The sequence below is a fragment of the Pinus tabuliformis genome, chromosome 2_1 (genome assembly GCF_031772625.1).
Source record: "Pinus tabuliformis cultivar Carrire ecotype Pingquan chromosome 2_1, CPIR1, whole genome shotgun sequence".
NCBI classification, from domain to species: domain Eukaryota; kingdom Viridiplantae; phylum Streptophyta; class Pinopsida; order Pinales; family Pinaceae; genus Pinus; species Pinus tabuliformis.
Genome location: NC_142299.1, coordinates 65,188,470 through 65,208,603, shown reverse-complemented (window position 1 = coordinate 65,208,603; position 20,134 = coordinate 65,188,470).

Here is a 20,134-nt window from a genome sequence, read left to right as displayed (position 1 = left end):
AATAATGCTACCTTGTAGCTTGTACAGAGTTCCAATCCAAACTCTTCGCATCAATACCAGTGCTCCCCGAACCTTCTTGTAGGTATCCTTCTCGAACAACTGTTTTTACACCTACATCATCCAGCTTGCTAACAGAAATTAGATTTCTGGCTAATGCAGGAATATGTAGAACACTTGGAAGTGTTCTAACCCTTCCACCTTGCAAATTCAACTTTACTTTTCCACGACCAATGATTCTAGCCTTCCTGTCATCCCCCAAGAAGACATCACTACCATCATATTTCTCATACTCACAAAACCACTCTCTATGGGGAGTGAAGTGAAAGGATGCACCTGAGTCAATCAACCATGCCTCATGATCTACATGTGTACTTGAAGAAGCCAAGTACACATCCCCACCTTCATTTGAGGTGGTTTTCACCTCTGCAGAAGGAGCCTCATTAGATCCCTTTTGCTTTGTCAAGAGCTTTAGAATTATAGTCCCTTTCGTAGTGCCCTTCCTTTCCACATTTCCAGCACACCACCTTTACATGTTTTCCTGGAGATTTAGATCTCCCTTTAGATTTAGATCTCCCACTTGATGACTTATTTTTGTTTCTGTTCTAGGTTTGCCCTCGTATAGACAAGGCATCACCATTTTGGCTCTCCATATTTTTCCATCTCATCTCCTTCGTCAGCAAGGATGAGACTATTTCATCAAAATGAAAGGTAGTTGCATTGCTACCTATTGCAATAACCAGACTATCCCATGAATCTGGTAGAGAACACAACAAACTGATGCACTTATCTTCATCTAAAATTTTAATGTCAACAGATGCTAACTGACTTACCACAGTATTAAATGCATTCAGATGCTCTGTCACCGAGTCTCCATCTTTCATCCTCAGGTTATAAAGCTTTTTCCACAGGAACAGTTTATTCACCAAAGACTTAGATTGGTACAAAGTCCCTAACTTCTCCCACAAAGCCTTCACCATAGATTCCCCTGCTACATTCAGCAATACTGAATCTCAGACACACAATCGTATTGTGCTCTTTGCCTTCTGATCCAACTTCTTCCATTCTTCATCAAACACTCCCGTTGGTTTATTACCTAGATCTACCATGATCCACTGGTCTTTATACACCAACAGATCCTCCATCTTGAGTTTCCACAACTCAAAACTCTTACCATCAAATTTCTTGATCTCTATCTTTCCACTGCTCGCCATCTTCTTTCACCACCAGAATCGATCTCGCAGATCTCCCACTGAACAGGGTCTACCATGGGCCCAAGCAAAACCCCTTACCAACAAAGGTGTCCCCTTGAAGCCAAAACAACTCCGATACCAAATGTAGGTCTTAACCCCATAGATAAATTACCTGCATACGAATTCTAAAACACAAAATAAATAATGCGAGATCATAACACATAAAACACATATACACAAAGATTTTCCCTTGGATCCAAAAACTAGGACTACCATCTTGATTTTTCATTATGTTCCTTTCAATGTTACAATACATATTTATACATGCTGAAGCATCCAATACCATGGACCGAAAACCATCTCGTCCAATACCCTGGACTGAAAACCATCACGTCCAAAAAACATGTGCGAAAATCATGCACAAAAGCATAGGTGGGTCTGCCCAACCTAACATAGGGTCCAAAACCAAAATTTTTTGGGGTTCTTCCCTAGACCCCATAAATTGGGGTTACGGGTGCCCTTCAAACCCCTTGTTAACTATGTAGAAAGAATATAACACAACCCAACATCAATCGGGTCTACCAAAGGAAACTCCCACAACGGTGGCTCTTGTGTCACACTATGTGTATCTATGTGCTCCTTGGAACCCTGTGTGGCCTCACCCTCATGTTCGAACTCCTCATTAGTTTCGTAATGTCTAAAGCTAGGTCTCCACTGGAAAAATAGCCTCTGGGTCGCATCCTCTAACTACCCACCTCTTACATGATGGTCCAACCCTTGAACTATACTTCTCCTTCTCCTATTTATCCAAGGAATGAGGCATGGTAGGATGGTCAGACTGACCATACATGTGGGTGTTGTATTGCTAGGATGCATGTGTATTTATTTGGATTCTGTGTTGGTTATGTATCAGTCGTTGCATCCCCTCTAGAATTTGTTGGTTCTACCTCACCATTTGTTAGCTTTTCCTCATCAAATCCTCCATGATATTGCTAGCCTTCCCACAGCTAGCCAAGATCATGCTCTGATACCATGGTAGTATTCCTTCAAAACCATGAAAATCAAACACATGAATCAGTCCATGAAATTGCACCAAAAATTTCTTTGTTGATCCATTTTATTATAATATGAAGAGGGCACAATGAGGTGTTGGAAATAGTGCACATGGGCTTTCTCAAGGCAAGCTAGCTAAGCCCAAACGAATAACAAGAATTCCCTCCCAAATCTGATGCGGCTCTCTCCTGGCCCTGCGCTGAAACTACCGAGAAATATTTTGCTGGTTGTGAAGAACTACTGCTAGGGCCTCCTTTGGTGCTCGGAAAATTCCTGGAAGTTAACCTCACACTCTCTACCAAAAACCCAAGAAGGAATTGGGCAAATGTTGAACTTGGAATTTTGTCTCAAATTTCCCCTAGCTCCTCTTGTTGCTGGCTCAGTTGGGACCCCTATTTGACCCCTCAAATCTGCCCATAAAATTCTGCAATTTTAGATATGAGATCCTTGTTAAAAACCCATAAAATCCAAGAAAGGGTTTCCATTGGTTCCAAACTTAAAAATTTGACCCTTCACAGCTTGGCCCTCCAGCAAATTCAAATTATGTTACTGTGTCTACTCCTATCAATCTCTGCTCTCCAAACTACAACAATCTTCCTCCAATGGCCCTCCAAATGAAATCCCAGCAGCTTAGCTCCTAAATTCTTTCCTCAAGATTCGCCACAATTAGCTCCACCAATGTCCGTAGTCCTGAGACAAGTCTATGAAGGCCCAATCAAAGAAATATGTCTTGATAAGAAGGGCACTCTCAACTCTCGTAAATTGTCTTCCTTCACTTGCAATTTGGACAAGGAATTGCCCAGTAATGGTATAGCCTCTAATTTCAGTACGTCGCTTCACCCAAGATCTAGGTGGTTCTTCTTCTACGTTGAGGCTAAAGCTAAGGCAAGTCGTACCACCTCAAAATGGTCCCCCAAGTCTCCACCAAGGCATGAAAATACTTCCCTAAGGTGGCACTCATGGTCCACCGAAAAAGAGGGTGATATTTCCCCTTGGAAAACTCTGGTGCTAAACAACACTTGTGACTAGCTGAACAACTAGAGCAACAATGTGTAAATGTTAAATTATCAAAAGGTGCCCAATGTTGCCTTCAACCCTCTATTTATAATTGTTGCCTCACCTTTCCTTGTGGGTACCTCATCCAAATATTTCCACTTCCTTTCCACAAAAACAATTCTTCCTCCAAGGGGTGGGTATTCCATGAGGGGTGCCCCCCATATTCCACTAATATTGAAGTTTTCGATTTCTCCTATGTCCCATGTACCAAAAATGTCTCCAATGCTCAAATTACAAAATTTTTCTATGCTTAGCACTTCCCCAATAAAGTTAGTTAATCATGTCAAATAAAAAATCAAAATTGGGGATATCACAGTCCTCCCCACCAAGAATTGCTTGTCCTCAAGCAATGCCTGAACAAGAACGCTCTCTGGTTATTAATCCCCATTGTCACTGAAAAATATGCCAGGGTCCTAGATGCGCCACTGAATTGTCCCCTACATCTGCACTATCCTGTCATGAAGGAATCCCTCAATATTAAGATCCCAAGCCATCCTATCCAACATGAATATCCCCTTGCTCCATTCACTACCCTGCCAGGTATAAGTACCAAAATCCCTCCGCATACCATCAATGAGTACTAGGAATCATGATAATGTGGCACCATGTCCAACCCCTCATGAAGCGACCCTACCAAGTAGTCCATGTCATACACTCCAAGAGTAAACTCTTGAAGGTACCACCCAATCCCTGTGGAGATAAAGTCTCACTCACATGAGCTTCTCTAGATATCATCTTGGTGACCAGCCTTCCATGCTTATGAAATTACTGATGCCATCAATGACTCATTAAATCCCATTGGAAGATCTAAATGATCTCCCCATGTAGTAGCCAGATCATCCCTAAAGGTCATTGAGCTATGAAGTATTGTGTTGCTCGGGTCCCCTGCTAGTCTCAAAAGGGTGTCACATTCACATTATCACAAAAAAAGGACAAAAAGGAAAAAAGAGTTATTGTGTTCATTCATATGCACAACAGTAGAATATTTGGATATTTCAGATTGCATGCCTAGGACAGTTAGGATTACACACATGTTAGCTTAGAATCCTTTTGAAGAAAGATCTCTTAGCAATTAGTTATATGCGTGGTGTGTTTAAGGCATTGATTTCAGTCTTTCGTTACCGCAGTAGACAATATTTCAATTCTCCCAATTAGTGCAAAATTCCCTTTCCTTCATTGGTAATCAAAATTCTTCTGAATGAATAGAAGTTTGGTTTGAGAAACCACAATGGTCTATCGCCAATTCAGCAATGACAAAGAGTGCACCCATCAGATCTGCTTGTGTATACAACACTGTCACCTCCAAGTTTGTACGAACCTCGGGTTGATAAAGTAAAGTTGGTAGCCTTAGAAGTTGCAGCATTCTTGTTGCAATACTAGTGCCCAATGACATTAATGGAAGGGGTGTCTTTTTTTTCCTCCCTGGATGTTTGAAACACTTCTATTTAATCAGTTTGTTGTAAATAGTCACATCCTTAATGGCTTGGAGAAGTGGAATTTTGACTGATAGATTTTTCAATTCACCCAGAAGTTCATTCTCTTCTGGGGTAGGTTGGAATGGATGAGTTAATATTTCATGAAAGGGTGATGGATTCAATCTAGGCATACTTTCATCTCTTTCCTCCTCACTCTCCCTCGGTGGAGATGGAGGTTGGTTGTCCGCGATTACTCTCCTAGACCTTAGGTTTATTTCTTAAATTTCCACAATATAAGCAATGTAGGATGTCTCTCCACTGTATACTTGTTGTGCCTGTATGTTGTCCAGGTTTAGATTTGGCTAGGTAGGAATCTGAGGTTGTTTAGGTGGAGAAGGGTGTAAAAGATGTGGTTGAGTAGGAGGTGAAGGAATTAAAGCTAGAGCATTATTGTATGGGGACCTCCACCATTACAGTGATGCATTCGACTGATGTTGTGGAGGAGTATATGGATGAAATGATTGGTTGGTCGGCTGGGAATGGTACTGAGGTGCAAAATACCAAGGAGAACGTGTAGACCATTAGGGATGAGTAGGGGGACCCCAAGAGGAAATGGATGTTTTTTGGTGAGGGTTGTAATATGCATAGGATGACCCTTGAATGCCTTGCTGGTATGGTCGAGGCCCATGAGGTATCCTTTGATTTATGTAGCAGAGTTGTTCAGTCACCCCTTCAGTTCCCTAATACACAACTTTTAGTCCAGGTAGAGAGGGGCACTTATTTGTGAAGAATTTTTCTTGAAAAACCGAGTAGATTTCTATAAGGTTTAATGGACATTCATTCCTAAGGTGCCTCCTTGTGTATCTAGGGTAGAAGATGGCTAATTCTCTCTCTGCTTCCTCCTGCTTTCTCTTGATGTGCATAGTGTCCATCTATAGGGCAAGGGTTTACAATATTTCACTCTTGAAATCTTCCAGCATATTTCCAATTTCACCTTTTATGGATGCATTGAAAGAGGATGAGCTAGCCATTGGTTGACTACCCCTACCCTTTTTCCTAGCTTCCCTAGAATGGTTCTTCAATACAGTCTTGATATCATCATAGGGTAGCTGGTAGATGTCCCCTCCTACTGGAAAGTTTAGGGTATCTAGAAGGTCTTCCCTGACCCCCCTGAGTAGGACTAGATTTAGTGATTCAGGATCAAGTGTGCACCTAGCCCTTTTCTAGCTAAGCTAGAAACTTTCCTCATAATCCTCTAAGGATTCATCATGCCCCAAGGTCATTCTAAAAATTTCCTCTTTAGTGTCTTTGGACCTACAATAGTCCCGATACTTGTTGTTGAAGGCTTGAGGCATCTGAGCCCAGGTTATGATGATATCCCTAGGTAAACCCATGAAACAACGCAAAGTTTCATCCTTGAGAGTGGATGGGAATAATTTCAACTTCTAATCATCAGTTGTGTAATCATAAATTCTGCATATGACAATGAACTCAAACAAGAAAGTATCTAGATCCTCTATGGTCAGGCCATGGAAGTGAGGAAGAGTAGAGGGGGTTATTCTTTTCATCTTGGCATCGCCATTAGTTTTCCTAATGGGAAACACACCCTCAATTCTTTCTCTATCTCCTTTTTCATTTATAATTTCAGCCATTAGGTCAGTTGGAATGGGATCTCTAAAAGAATGAGATGATACGATGATGAGGTGGCCAAAGAATTTTCTTTCTCACTCATACCCCTCACTAGGACCCATGCCACTGCTGTGGTGAAAGGCCTATCAACAGTAATCACCCTTGAAGTTATAAGAAAAATCACCACACTCGCTATAGGGTTACCTTGGAGAAAAGAAGATAAGGGTAACAACACCCTTGCAAAGAAGAAATTCTTTTTGGAAGCAGAGGAGGCAATGGAGGACAAAAATGGGGTCAGAAGAGAAAGCATTCCATACCCTTGGAATGAAGTTAGTTACCACCTCATTAAATATATATCATGTGAAGGGAGATACAGTGTAGTGTATGGATACAACTTCAGGCTCCTCCAAGAACTAAGATTTGGAGCAGACCCACCTCCTCAAAAGAGATTAAGTATACCCTACTTTATTCTTCAATCAATGATATATATGAGCATCAAAGTGTAGGAGGAAAAGCATCAACAGCTAGCCCATCATGGGTTGATCAAAATTATCCTAGAGGATGCTCTAAAACACCTAAGACTCTCTATAAAATGGACAACTTTTAGAGACATGTAGGAAAAGGGGGAAATTGAAGCTCTTGAATATGACAAAAGCCCCACTGCTAGTGAGAGGAATGAAGAAACAAAAGGAGAAAATGAAGAGGAAACAGAGGAGGAAAAAGATGAAGAAAATGAGGAGGAAAATGAAGAAGAGACAAAAGAAGAAATAAAATAAGGGACATATGAGTAGAGTGAGGAATCAGAGGAAGAAGAGGAAGAGAAAGACAAGGATAAGAAGGAGAATGGATAAGAGGAAACATAACGGAAAGAAGAATGGAGGTTTACAGTTCAAGTAAAAGAAGGGGAAGAATCACCAAGGGTATCCCTAGAACCCACTGAGAAAGAGACAAAAACTTCTCTTACTTCCCTAAGTACACCTATCAAGTCAAAAGGGAAGAGACAAGAAAAACCCCACTATACTTTAGGACAAGAAAGAGCACAAGGATTAGGCAAGGAAGACTTCAAATACCCACTAAAAATCCTATTGTCATTGAAGATTCACCAAAGAAGCAAGAAAAGGTAGCTCCTCTTGAGAAAAATCAAGGAGAAGGATCATCAGGACAAGCCTCTCCCAAATCTACCATCACTTACGTTAGGAGGTTTGTCACAAGGTCTACCTCATCAAAGGGAAAAGGTCTCCTACACGAGACAAAAAAATACCTACAAGAAGCAGAGACCATCCTATAGGAAACTCTGTTAAACCTACAGGAAACTTAGAAAATGGACCAAGAAGGTATCAGTTAGCAAGAAACAAAGAAGGAAGACCCAAAACTAAAAGAACCTATTCCACAACCCAACCTCAACTCTTAATACAGGTTCATTGAATGGGGTAGGGTTATTCCACAAAAATTTTCCATCCCCTTATTCTTTGAACTTGAGAAAGAGAGGGCAAGGACACATAGGTGGACGCAAATTGATAAATAAAAAGGAGTGGAGGATGTAGGCCACATGGAGGAGAAATGGAAGGATATGGGTAGACAACTGAGCAACATAAGGGACAGAGAGGCAATAATGATAGCTCATTTAGAGGCAAAGAATGCATGGCTAAGGAGACAGTTACAAGAAAGGGAAAGTTAGTTGGCAACTATGGCCAATTTATCCTTAGAGGCAATCTAGTGCAGGATGCCAACAAAGTCTTATGCCTTGTATCTCAAGGAGAAATGGCTACAATTCCAAATTAAGACTTTAGCATAGAGAGGCACTATGCCCTTCCAAGACTATAGACAATTCATTGATCTCTGTTATCAAAGCACCTTGGAACATAAAGAAAAAAGTTTGAGTTTTACCTACACAACTTGGCCTTGACAGATTTGAATGTGTGGGACCCAAATTCAAAACTAGGAGACATGCAATTGATGGTCTTAGCGTCATGGATGAATCATGAGGAGGAAAGAGATGCAGAGATGAAAATGGTAATATCAAGGGAAGAGACATAACTGTTAGGACTCCAAATTGACCAATTTTGACCTTGTATTTTTGCTATAATATTACCCTCTTCAGTCCATAAGTTGAAAGCCTTGATTATATAATGACCTAATCATTCCAAGGTATGAAGTAACTCTCCTCATTACTATATGTTTAATCATTCATTACATATTCATGTTATCTTTATAATTAATCTTTGGAGAAGTTAACCAAATTGCTAAGTAATGGTTGAACTGTCTAAAGTCTGCAGAAATTATAGTTCGTAGTTGCTGCAACACCAGAAACAGCAACTACGCAGTTGCTGCAACACCAGCAACAACAACTATCTAAAGCAGGGAAAACGTTATTTTGCAACAACTAGAACACCGGAAATGACAAGCGGAAACGGTAACTATCAGAAGATCGACAGAGCTCCATGCTGACACAACACGATCAACAACTGTCCAGAAAGGGTAAAACACAGTTACAGTTGCTGAAACACCAGGAACAGCATGAGTTTACTAAATCAGCAGCAATGGTGAAGTGGCAAAGGATAGTATGAGGATTCCAAGAAGACGGTTGAGGTTTGTTTACCAACTGTGTAACAGTAAGAGACCCAAGAAAGAATACACCGTCACATTGTTGTAACGGCATCCTGTAACAAGGATGGATTTCTTATTTTTGACAAAAAGGTTAAACTGAATGAACCATGACGGTCTATTGTAATAGATGTCTCCTCTATAAAGAGGAGACATCTACATTAGAAAAGGGGGGGGGGGGGGGGAGAAAGAAAACAAGTTGTAAGGGAAATTTTGGAAAACAAAAGCAAGTCTGAATCTTCATTGTAACTGGACATTTTGGCAGATGAATAAAAGATTGTTCTGAGCATCTAGTTCGTCATCTGTGTTCTGGGGAATCTTGTGAGAGGGACAGGGCCCACCTTCTTCACAAGATTCACCCATTTATTTTCTATTAGTGTGTGAGTGTGTTTGAATTCTGTAGCATTACCTCAGATAATTTCCTTTTGCTGATACTCTGTTTTGTTAATTGCCTGATATTGTAAAAGAGTACTTCACCGGTGATTAGGAATTGCAGTGTGTATTGGCAACTTGGTTACAGGGGCAGGTGCTGAACATCCTTACCCTGAGGATAGGGTCCTGATCCTCTGCTAACAGAGCAACCATTATTTTTCTTTGCAGATTTTGTATTCTTAGTTAACTGCTTTCATTTCATCTCTGCAATATATTTTAACTGCTATAACATAGAGTAAGGAGTTTGACAGAAAATAGAGTTGTGTATACTACAGCTTTTTAATGCTTTTAGAGTTAAGTACATACAGTACGAGGTCACCTTTGAAATAAAAGGACTTTCCCGGGTTGAAAAATTAATGTGGTACTCAACTGTTTAATCAATAAACAATTCAAGTAGCCAACATTTTGGCGTCGTTTCCGAGGAAGGCGACTAGAGATTTTAAAAGCATTATTGATTTCCTTTTAAGAATAACAAGTGCATGAGAGGACGCAGGAAACCTAATTTCACAGGCGGAAAAGGCGGGGGAGGAAGAAATACCTTCATTGATGAAATTATTTCAAAGGTCGAGACATCACAGAGGACGAGTTCCCGGAGACCTCAGATCCAGTATTCCTCACAAACAGATCGACAGACGGAGGAAGTACTAGGACCTGAAAGGAAGCTGGAAGTACCAGAGCACACTGAGGAACCGGTAGAAGAACCTGAAGAGACAGAAGATACTGAAGATAGAGCAAGCGATTCAGGAAAAAGACCAATGGAGGATAACAGAGCAGAAGGAAGGGGGGAACTCACTCTATACCCTGGAGTTCCCTATTGGGGAGCTCCCGAGAGGGGAAACCCCTATGAAGAACATTCCACTTTCAGCATTACCCAACTTTCATGGGTTATCCTCTGAAGACCCGGATGAATTCCTCTTTGAATTTGATATACTATGTAGGAGTTATGATTATGTGAGCCCTAATCAGAAACTAAAACTGTTTCCAGCAACATTGAAAGGGAATGCGTTAAGGTGGTTTATGAGCTTAGGAGCTCAGGCAATCACTACCTGGGATCAGATGAAAGAAAGTTTTCTGGCCAAATATCAGGATTACTGCCGAACAAGAGAGAGGAAGGAAGAGTTGTTTAAAATGGTTCAGAAGGAGGACGAGAATCTGGAGGACTTTGTGGAAAGACTGCAGTATAATCTGCAACAGTCTGACCACCCTACCATGAGTAAAGATATTCTGAAAACAATACTGTTGAAAGGGGTACGAGATGACTGCTTGGACATGTTGAATATGCTTGGAAAAGGGGACATTTCCAAGGAACCATTTGATGAAATTATCAACCTCTGTATGAGATGTTCAAGAGGAGAAGTAAGCAGACCAAAAAGCAGGGACATCATATATTCAAGAGTCTAGAAGTCAGCAAGTGGAGGAGCAACAAGGGCTGAAATACGTAATTTGTTGGAAGAATTTAAAAATGAAATGTTAAGCTCTTTTGCTTCACAAATTGATGCTCTGCAGGTAAAAAAGAAACAGGCAGAAGCAGAAGCTGCCCTAGCTATTTTTTGTTCTAAATGCAGAGAAAAACACCCACTCAGGGAATGCCCACTAGATAAGGTACCAGTCTGCACGATCTGTGAAAAGGACCATGAGACCCAGCAATGCCCCTCTCTGCCAGGAATAAAAGCAGCACTACAGTCAACTGAAGAAGAGGCTGAAGCAGTGTACCTGATGACACAGAGGAGGCAATGGCCACAAAGACAAGGTATGAATTCTAACACAGCATTTAGTCGTTGGAATAATCATTCTCCTTTTCAAACGAATTACCCACCCATGAACCAAATGCAGTACCCACCCTTTAATACGATGAATTTTCTACCCATGCAGCAACCAAGTCTTCCTTTTCCTGATCCTACCATGTGGAATCCTTGGGCTCCCCAACAATCGTATTTTAATCAATGGAATCTGAACTGGGCAGCCCAGCAGATGCCATTTCTTCAGAATCAACAATCTCTTTCATTACCATCCAATACTCCTCCGAATAACCAAGCAATTAGACCACAGCTGCCTGTGCAACCTAACCCCAACCCAAATAACAATAAAGCTCTGCAAGTAATTGATGTTCAAAATCAGCCTGTCTCCCCTGTGCAATGTAACGATATCCATCTTCGTTCAGGAAGAATTGTTAAACCCATCATTGATGACATTACTGACTCTGATAAAGAGGAAGTTGGAAAAGAAAAACCAGCTAACAATAATGCTGAAACAGTTGAATCAGCATCTAACAACAATGCTCAAACAACAGATCCACCATTCCCTGAATGTCTGGCTCTCACCAAAACGCTTGAGCAACCTGCTTTTAACCTTTTAGGCAAACTGCAGAATTTATATGTTAAAATTCCATTGTTTCAAGTGCTAAGAGATGTTCCCATTTATGCTAGGACTGTTAGAGATATCTGTATAAAAAAACCTGGAAGAAAAGCTAAGTACCCCCTCACAGTTCATGTGATGGGAGAACTGACTGCTTTAGTGATAGAAAAAGATCCTCCTGTGAAATATGGTGACCCTGGTCACCCTACAGTAAAAGTTCAGGTTGGAAAAACCTTTGTCTCTAAAGTTCTAGTAGATTTGGGTGTTGCAATAAACATTATGACGCTTGAAACAACACAATTACTGCAGTTAAAAAAATTTATTAGGGAAACTCCAACCATTCTAGAGCTGGCTGATCGCTCGACAATTAAACCTGAAGGAGTCATTGAAGACCTAATAATTTCTGTAGAATCCTGGAATTACCCAGCTGATTTTGTGGTGTTACAAACTAAAACAAAGTTGGGGGGTCATCCACTGATTCTAGGAAGACCTTGGCTAGCTACAACAGATGCTTTCATCTGCTGTAGATCAGGATCAATGACCATCTCTAATGGGCAGGAAACCAAACATCTTACCCTTTATCCTCATGCTACACCCATGATTAATAATGACAACTCTGTATGGGTAGATTATGAGGATGAAGAAACCCAACCTATCTTGACTATCAGACAAGCTTTAACTTTCAAATATTCTACCGAAGATGAATTAATCAGTAGCTTCATTTCTGAACCTTCTTCGGGCAGCCCAGAAATGCATAATCACTTCACTGCAATCTTGGAATCTGAATCTCAGCAGAACCTGAAAACTGAAAATTTATCTCAGACAATAGTAGGCAGCTCCTCCAAAAGTACAACAATAGAAATTGAGCCCGGCAAAACATTAAATATAAATCCTAACTTAACTGATAATGAAAAACAACAGTTAATAAAGTTACTCCAGGAGAATAGAGAAGCATTTGCATGGGATTATACAGACATGAAGGGGATTTCTCCTGAGCTATGCACCCACCGCATTTATATTAAAGAAGGATCCCGCCCAGTCTGTCAACCCCAGTGATGGATGAATCCCAATTTAAGGGAAATTGTGAAGGAAGAACTTCAAAAACTGTTGAATGCAGGATTTATATATCCTATATCTAATAGTGAGTGGGTTTCCCCACTTGTAATTGTACCCAAGAAAAATGGCAAATGGAGAGTATGTGTGGATTACAGAGCTCTAAATAAAGCCACCCAGAAAGACCATTTCCCTTTACCATTCATTGATCAGGTACTAGATAATTTGGCAGGTAAGAAATTCTTTTCATTTTTGGACGGATTTAGTGGATACAATCAGATTAAGATTGCACCCCAAGACTAGGACAAGACCACGTTTACTAGCCCATGGGGGACCTTTGCTTACAGGGTTCTTCCATTTGGGCTATGTAATGCTCCAGCAACATTTCAAAGAGCAGTGATAGGGATTTTTTCTGATATGCTAAATGATTCCTTAGAAATATTTATGGATGACTTTACTCCTTATGGAGTGACTTTTGAGGATGCACTGCAGAACCTTGAAAAAGTACTTAAGCGATGTATAGAAGCACACCTTGCCTTAAGCACTGAAAAATGTCATATGATGATGAATCAAGGTATTGTATTGGGTCACTTCATCTCATTCCTAGGAATTCAAGTCGATCCAGCCAAAATACAGGTAATTCAAACCCTCCCTATCCCCAAAACACAAACTGATGTAAGAATCTTTTTAGGACATGCTGGATACTATAGAAGATTTATCAAGAATTTTTCCAAAATAGCTTCTCCTCTATTTGTGTTATTAACAAAAAATGTTGAATTTAAGTGGACTGATGATTGTGAAAAAGCATTTAATGAACTTAAACATCAGTTGTCTACAGCTCCCATTTTGAGAGGACCTGATTGGGCACTACCCTTTCATATATCCTCTGATGCCTCAGATACTGCAATTGGAGCTGTCTTGGGCCAAGAAGAAAATAGTCTTCCCTATGCTATTTATTTTATCAGTAAGAATATGACACCAGCTGAACTGAATTATACAGTCACTGAGAAGGAATTCCTAGCAGTCATTTATGCTATCAATAAGTTTCGACATTATATTACTGGCTACATTACTTTTGTGCATACTGATCACTCGGCCATTAAATATCTAATGAATAAATCAGTTACAAATGCTCGAGTTACCAGATGGTTATTATTATTACAAGAATTTGACATCACAATTGTAGATAGGCCAGGAAAAGAAATTGTAGTTGCTAATTTCCTTTCTCGATTAAAAACTGATGAAAATATTCCAGTAGATGATTCTTTTCCTGATGAATATTTATTTGCAGTATCTGCTCACTCACCTTGGTATGCAGACATTTCCAACTATTTAGTTGCAGGAAAATTACCATCGCACCTATCACACAGGGAAAAAAGAAAGATCATTCAGCAAAGTGCTAGGTACAGCTGGATAAGCAGGTGTCTTTTCCATACAGGACTCGATCAGGAAATCCGGAGATGCATTGGTGAAGATGAAATTTATGATGTGTTAAAAGCTTGTCATGATGGCCCTTGTGGAGGGCATTTTGCAGATAAAAGAACAACACACAAGGTACTCAGAATGGGTTATTATTGGCCCTCACTCTTCAAAGATGCAAGGAAATATGTGAAGGCCTGTGATAGCTGTCAAAGAATGGGCCAGCCTAATCACAGGGATGAAATGCCACTCAAACCCCAGGTAATTCTCGAACCTTTTGAGAGATGGGCATTAGATTTTATAGGTCCCATTAATCCCCCATCCAATCAAAGAGTGTACATACTAGTGTGCACAGATTATATGACTAAATGGGTAGAAGCTAAGGCACTCCTTAAAGCTAATGAAGAATCAGTACTAACATTTTTATTTGAAGAGATCTTTGTTAGGTTTGGATTGCCTAGAGAACTAGTCACGGATGGAGGACCTCCTTTCAACTCTCATGGCTTCAAGGATACACTTCAGAAATATCATATTAAGCACAAAATGACTACACCTTATCACCCCCAGGCAAATGGGCAGGTAGAAAGCACCAATAAAGTCATAGAAGCCATCTTGACAAAAACAATAAAGGAGAATAGAAGGGACTGGTTTCAAAGGTTGCCTGAGGCATTATGGGCCTATAGAACTACTTGGAGGAATACTACGGGCTTTTCACCTTATGAATTAGTTTTTGGAAAAAATGTTGTTTTCCCTGTAGAGTTTGAAATCAAAACTTTAAGAACTGCTTTAGCTGTTAACCTTGACTTGACTGATGCACAGACAGCCAGGTTGCAGCAGCTTCAGGAATTGGACGAGAAGAGACTGGATGCCATCCATCAAACAACCATGATACAACAACAAAGAAGTAGGTGGCATGACAGAACCATCAAGCAAAAGCAGTTCCAGAAAGGTAACTGGGCTCTACTCTATGACTCCCGTTTTGAGAATTTCCAAGGTAAGTTAAGAACAAGGTGGTTAGGGCCTTATGAAGTAGATGTTGTTTTTCCAAATGGGACAGTCAGACTTTTAACGATTGATGATAGCAGAACACCACTACTAGTGAATGGGTATCGACTCCGTTTGTATCAGTGGCCTGTTTCTAAAGAAGATTTTAAAGCTACTTGCATGACAGATATACACTATGCTTTCCTGGGGGAACTTGTTGTCCCTCAAGGCACTTAAATTTCTATTCATTTATTTATTTTTTAGATTAGATATTCTTTTCAACTAATAATCCCTGCCAAGGGTTGCCATATTATAATTCATTATTTTGCAGATCTTAGTTTTGGAAAATGGCTGAGAACAAAAACTTCAAAAGAATCACTTTGCGGACTTGGGAACGTTTTTTGGACCATAAATTAGTCTTTTTCTGTTGCTGCAACACCATCTCCCGTTGCTGCAACACCAATTCCCGTTGCTGCAACACCATTTCCTGTTGTTGCAACCCATTTCCCGTTGCTACAACACCAACTCTTGTTGCTGCAACACCATTTCCTGTTGTTGCAACACCATTTTCTGTTGCTGCAACACCATTTCCCGTTGCTGCAACACCAACTCCCGTTGCTGCAACACCAACTTCCGTTGCTGCAACACCAACTCTCGTTGCTGCAACACCAATTCCTGTTGTTGCAACACCATTTTCCGTTGCTGCAACACCAACTCCCGTTGTTGCAACACCAACTCCCGTTGTTGCAACACCAACTCCCGTTGCTGCAACACCATTTCCCGTTGTTGCAACACCATTTCCCGTTGCTGCAACACCAACTCCCGTTGCTGCAACACCAACTCCCGTTGCTGCAACACCACTTCCCGATGCCGTAATGCCTTTTTCAGTATTTCTCTCATTTATACCAAAAAAGCACCAATTTCTCCACTTCAGCTCTCAAGAAATGAATTATTATTTGCATAAAACATACCATTTCCTTCCAAAAGAACCACCCATACACTATGATGATTACAATCCTCCACTATTACTTCCCGTCAGTAATAAAAACCGCCGGTATTCTCATACTTTTAGACCCGCTTTAATCATTATTAATCCAGCAAAAGACAAGATAAGACTTTTCGACGCAGCAACTAAAAAGGTAAAATATAAAGGTACGCATGATTATGCATGGATATTAAATAATAGTTAATGTGGAGACGTTGATAGGACTACCGAATAATTGTACTTCCAATCATATCACTTAGTCGTAGCTTTTGGGGGGGGATTACCAAAGCACTGTCATAATTGTATAGCATGCCAACTGCCGTCGCCCTTAACTCTCCCGGTAATATGTAAAAGTCACCTCATCGTGTCATGTTACCATTTGCAACGGTTTACTCTGGACTGAACTCGGAAACTCGGCTCTGTACTAAGAATTTTCACTGAAACAGCAGCTATGGGAGGAAATCTCATCACATACGAACCTGGCACAACAACACTTCTTGAGCTCTATCCCGAGGCCTACCAAATCTTCCTGCAAGCGGGATGGCTAGATTATTTTAGGAGACTTCCAGATTTCAACACACAGCAAGTCCTTGAGTTTGCATGCAATTTAACAGAGGGATTTTCCGTCGTTCAGGGAGTACAAATTCCAATCACAGAGGAAGTCATAGCCCAAGCTACCGGGCTACCAGCTAATGGCACACGCTGGTTAAGTCGGAAGCATCTGATCCTCAATGCGCAGCAGGATTTTCCTCAACCAGGAGAGCAGGTGGAACCCAAGGGCAGAGGCGTAGCACTTCAATCACTGCCTCAACCATGGCCGAAAGTTGCTGAGTTTGTAAAGCAATACCTGACATGCGAAGGCCGGTACCAGGTAATTTACCAGCACGATTTCGTCTTGTTGAATCACTTGAGGCATGGTCAGTTGATAAATATGCCATACTATCTATTGGGATGTCTTAAAAATATGTCACGTTACACTGTCAACACAAAGCATCCGCTCCATTCCTTGAAACACCACCGTCTAGCTCAATTATTGATAAATAAAGGCCTTGCCTTAAATAACCCCCCTCCCCTCATTAATCCCCACCAAGAGGAAGAAATCCCTTAGCCAGAGCAGGAAATTCCTCAACAGGAAGAGGAAATTCCTCACCAAGTTGAGGACATACCTCAGCAGGATGAAGAAATTCCTCAGCAAACAGAGGATACTTCAGAGAAAATACACCAAAAAATTCCTCAGCAAACAGAGGATACTTCAGAGCAAATACCCCAAGAAATTCCCTAGAAAACTGAAAAAAATTCCCCCACAAGTTGCTGAAAATGTACAATCAGTAGTAGAAATACCCATGCAAACAACCCCATCCCCCAATAAAACCGACCCATCCACTCCCATACTTGGTATTTCTACCGATGACTCTGATGATAACATCCCTATTACCCTTCTCAAACGAAAGAAGCAGCAGAAAAATGAAACCCCACCGAAAAGAAGAAGAACTAGGGCTTCGGTCAAGGTAGCTGCTATTTTCGCCACTACCTCTATTTTAAAGAAAGCTAGCCGAAAAAGAAAAATATCTGAATTCCCTGCTTCTCTACCCAAGCAAAGGACTCGGTCGTCTGTAACAGCTAAATCCCCTAGCCCCACTCTCCCCAGCTCTCCACCCATCATGTTAAGAACCCGTACTCCCACCAACCCTGAACACTCCCCTTCCTCACCCTCTGGGGCTAAGATGCAGAGTGTTCACAGTTTCGTGACATTATCTTTTGAGGCAGCTGTCACACAAGAACCAGCTGCCGACACCCAAGGTAATATTGGCCAAGTGGCTGCAACACAAGAAATAGCCACTACCCCACTAGGTGACACACAAGAACCACCTGTTGGGGGTATAAATGTTCAAATGAATGCTGAAACACAACCTCTACCTCCACTGGAACCTGCAGTTCCACAAGCTCAGCCTACCATATCTGTCCTGCAGGAAGAAATTGAATTTCTGAAATCCCAAATTCAGGATTATCAGGAGGAAATAATAAGGGTCAAAGAAGCTTATCAAAATGAACGCAACCTGCACATTTTAGCACAGGTAGGATCTGCAGCGGAGAATAATAAAGAGAGTGAATATATGTGCACCAAGTGTGGTGAGCTCTACACTCAAGCAGGATACAAGATAATTGCAGTACCAGTGACTAGAGTCATTCCAGAACCTTTTGCTGTTGTAGTAATGAAAGAACCTGCTGTTACACAAATTGCAAAAGCAAAAACAGAACCACCACAACCCTCTGCTGATATAGAGCAACCTGTTGCAACACAAGAACCAGCAGGCTCTCCAAAAACTGTGCAGGAGGAAACTGAGCAACCTGCTGCAACACAAGAACCAGCAGGCTCTCCAAAAACAGTGCAGGAGGAAACAGAGCAACCTGCTGTAACACAAGAACCAACAAGTTCTCCAAAAACTATACAGGTGGAAACAGAGCAACCTGCTGTAACACAAGAACCAGCAGGATCTCCAAAAAGTGTAAAGAAAGAAGTAGAAGAACTTGCTATAACACAAGAACCAGCAGGCTCCCCAAAAATTACAGAACAAGAAAGAGAAGAACTTGCTGTTATGCAGGAATCAACAGCAAATGACCAAGAAGACATAGAATCACCCCGGCCTACCTAAATTGTTATGGAACAAGAAGAAGAATAATTGGCTGTTACACAAGAATCAACACGAAATGGAGAAGACACAGAATCGCCCCGGCCTACCCAAATTGTTATGGAACAAGAAGAAGAAGAATTGGCTGTTACACAGGAATCAACAGGAAATGGAGAAGAAGACATAGAATCACCTTGACCTACCCAAATTGTTATGGAACAAGAGGAAAAGGAATTGGCTATTACACAGGAATCAGCAGGAAATGGAGAAGAAGACATAGAACCACCCCAACCTACTCAAATTATCACAGAACGGAAAATTATTGTTGATGCCTATACACAAACTGAATCTCCCTCTCTCAGCGATGAATGCATAGAGACCGCTAGTTTTCAGGAATTAAAGGGAATATGGTGGAAAGAATATGAGATGTCACAAGGGAAAGCATTCCAATAGCAAAACGGAATTTGGTTCAATTATGCATATAAGAATTGGGAAGCACTTGAGCAGTCTAGAGCTCAGTACAAAGAAATTAAGGAACTAAAAGCTAGACTGTCCCAGATTTTTGATTTGGTTCAAAGAATACTTGCTACAAGAAAACCTTCTTTCAACTATGCAGCATTTTTGAGGGAACGACTAACATTCTTACAGATAAAGGCAGTTAGAGATGGTAGACCTCATCAGGTGATTACATCAGAACAATTTATTGAAACCTTTGCAGAAGCACCCAAGAATGATCAGAATTTGTTGTGTGAGCTTTATCTCCACAACGAAGCTATGTCTGAAGACAGAAAAATGAATATACTCCCTCTTGTTGGCGACATACAACTCAGAGCTTTCATTTCCTTTCTAGCCAACCAACTCACTTGGAAAAACGCTTTCATCTCAGCACAACACAATGAACAGAACTGCCTCCTTTGGATTAGGGCTGAACCCCAAAATGCAGCTACTTTCATTGCACAGCACCAAAGAATTTTAAGTGAACCTGGAATGACTGATCACATTAGGAAACTACAAGCAGTGGTCTTGCGAGATTGCCAACACTATGTGAAAACAAAGGCACCTTTGGCTATTAAAGCCAACAACCTATTCTGGGAAAACTGTCCCAAGGAAAGACAGGAGTATCATCCCTACAATCCCCCCAATCTACAGGCAGCAATTTCAAGGGTACCTTACTATGTTAGATGTATGGAACAATGTGCTGAAAAATGGATTGGCTACAGATTTAAATTTCCCCTCTTATGGTTATCTGGTCAGCAATACAAGGGTTAGTTTAGATCATCCAAAAAGGAAGAGGTGGCAGCATGGAGGCAACTAGAGAGTGTCTGTGGG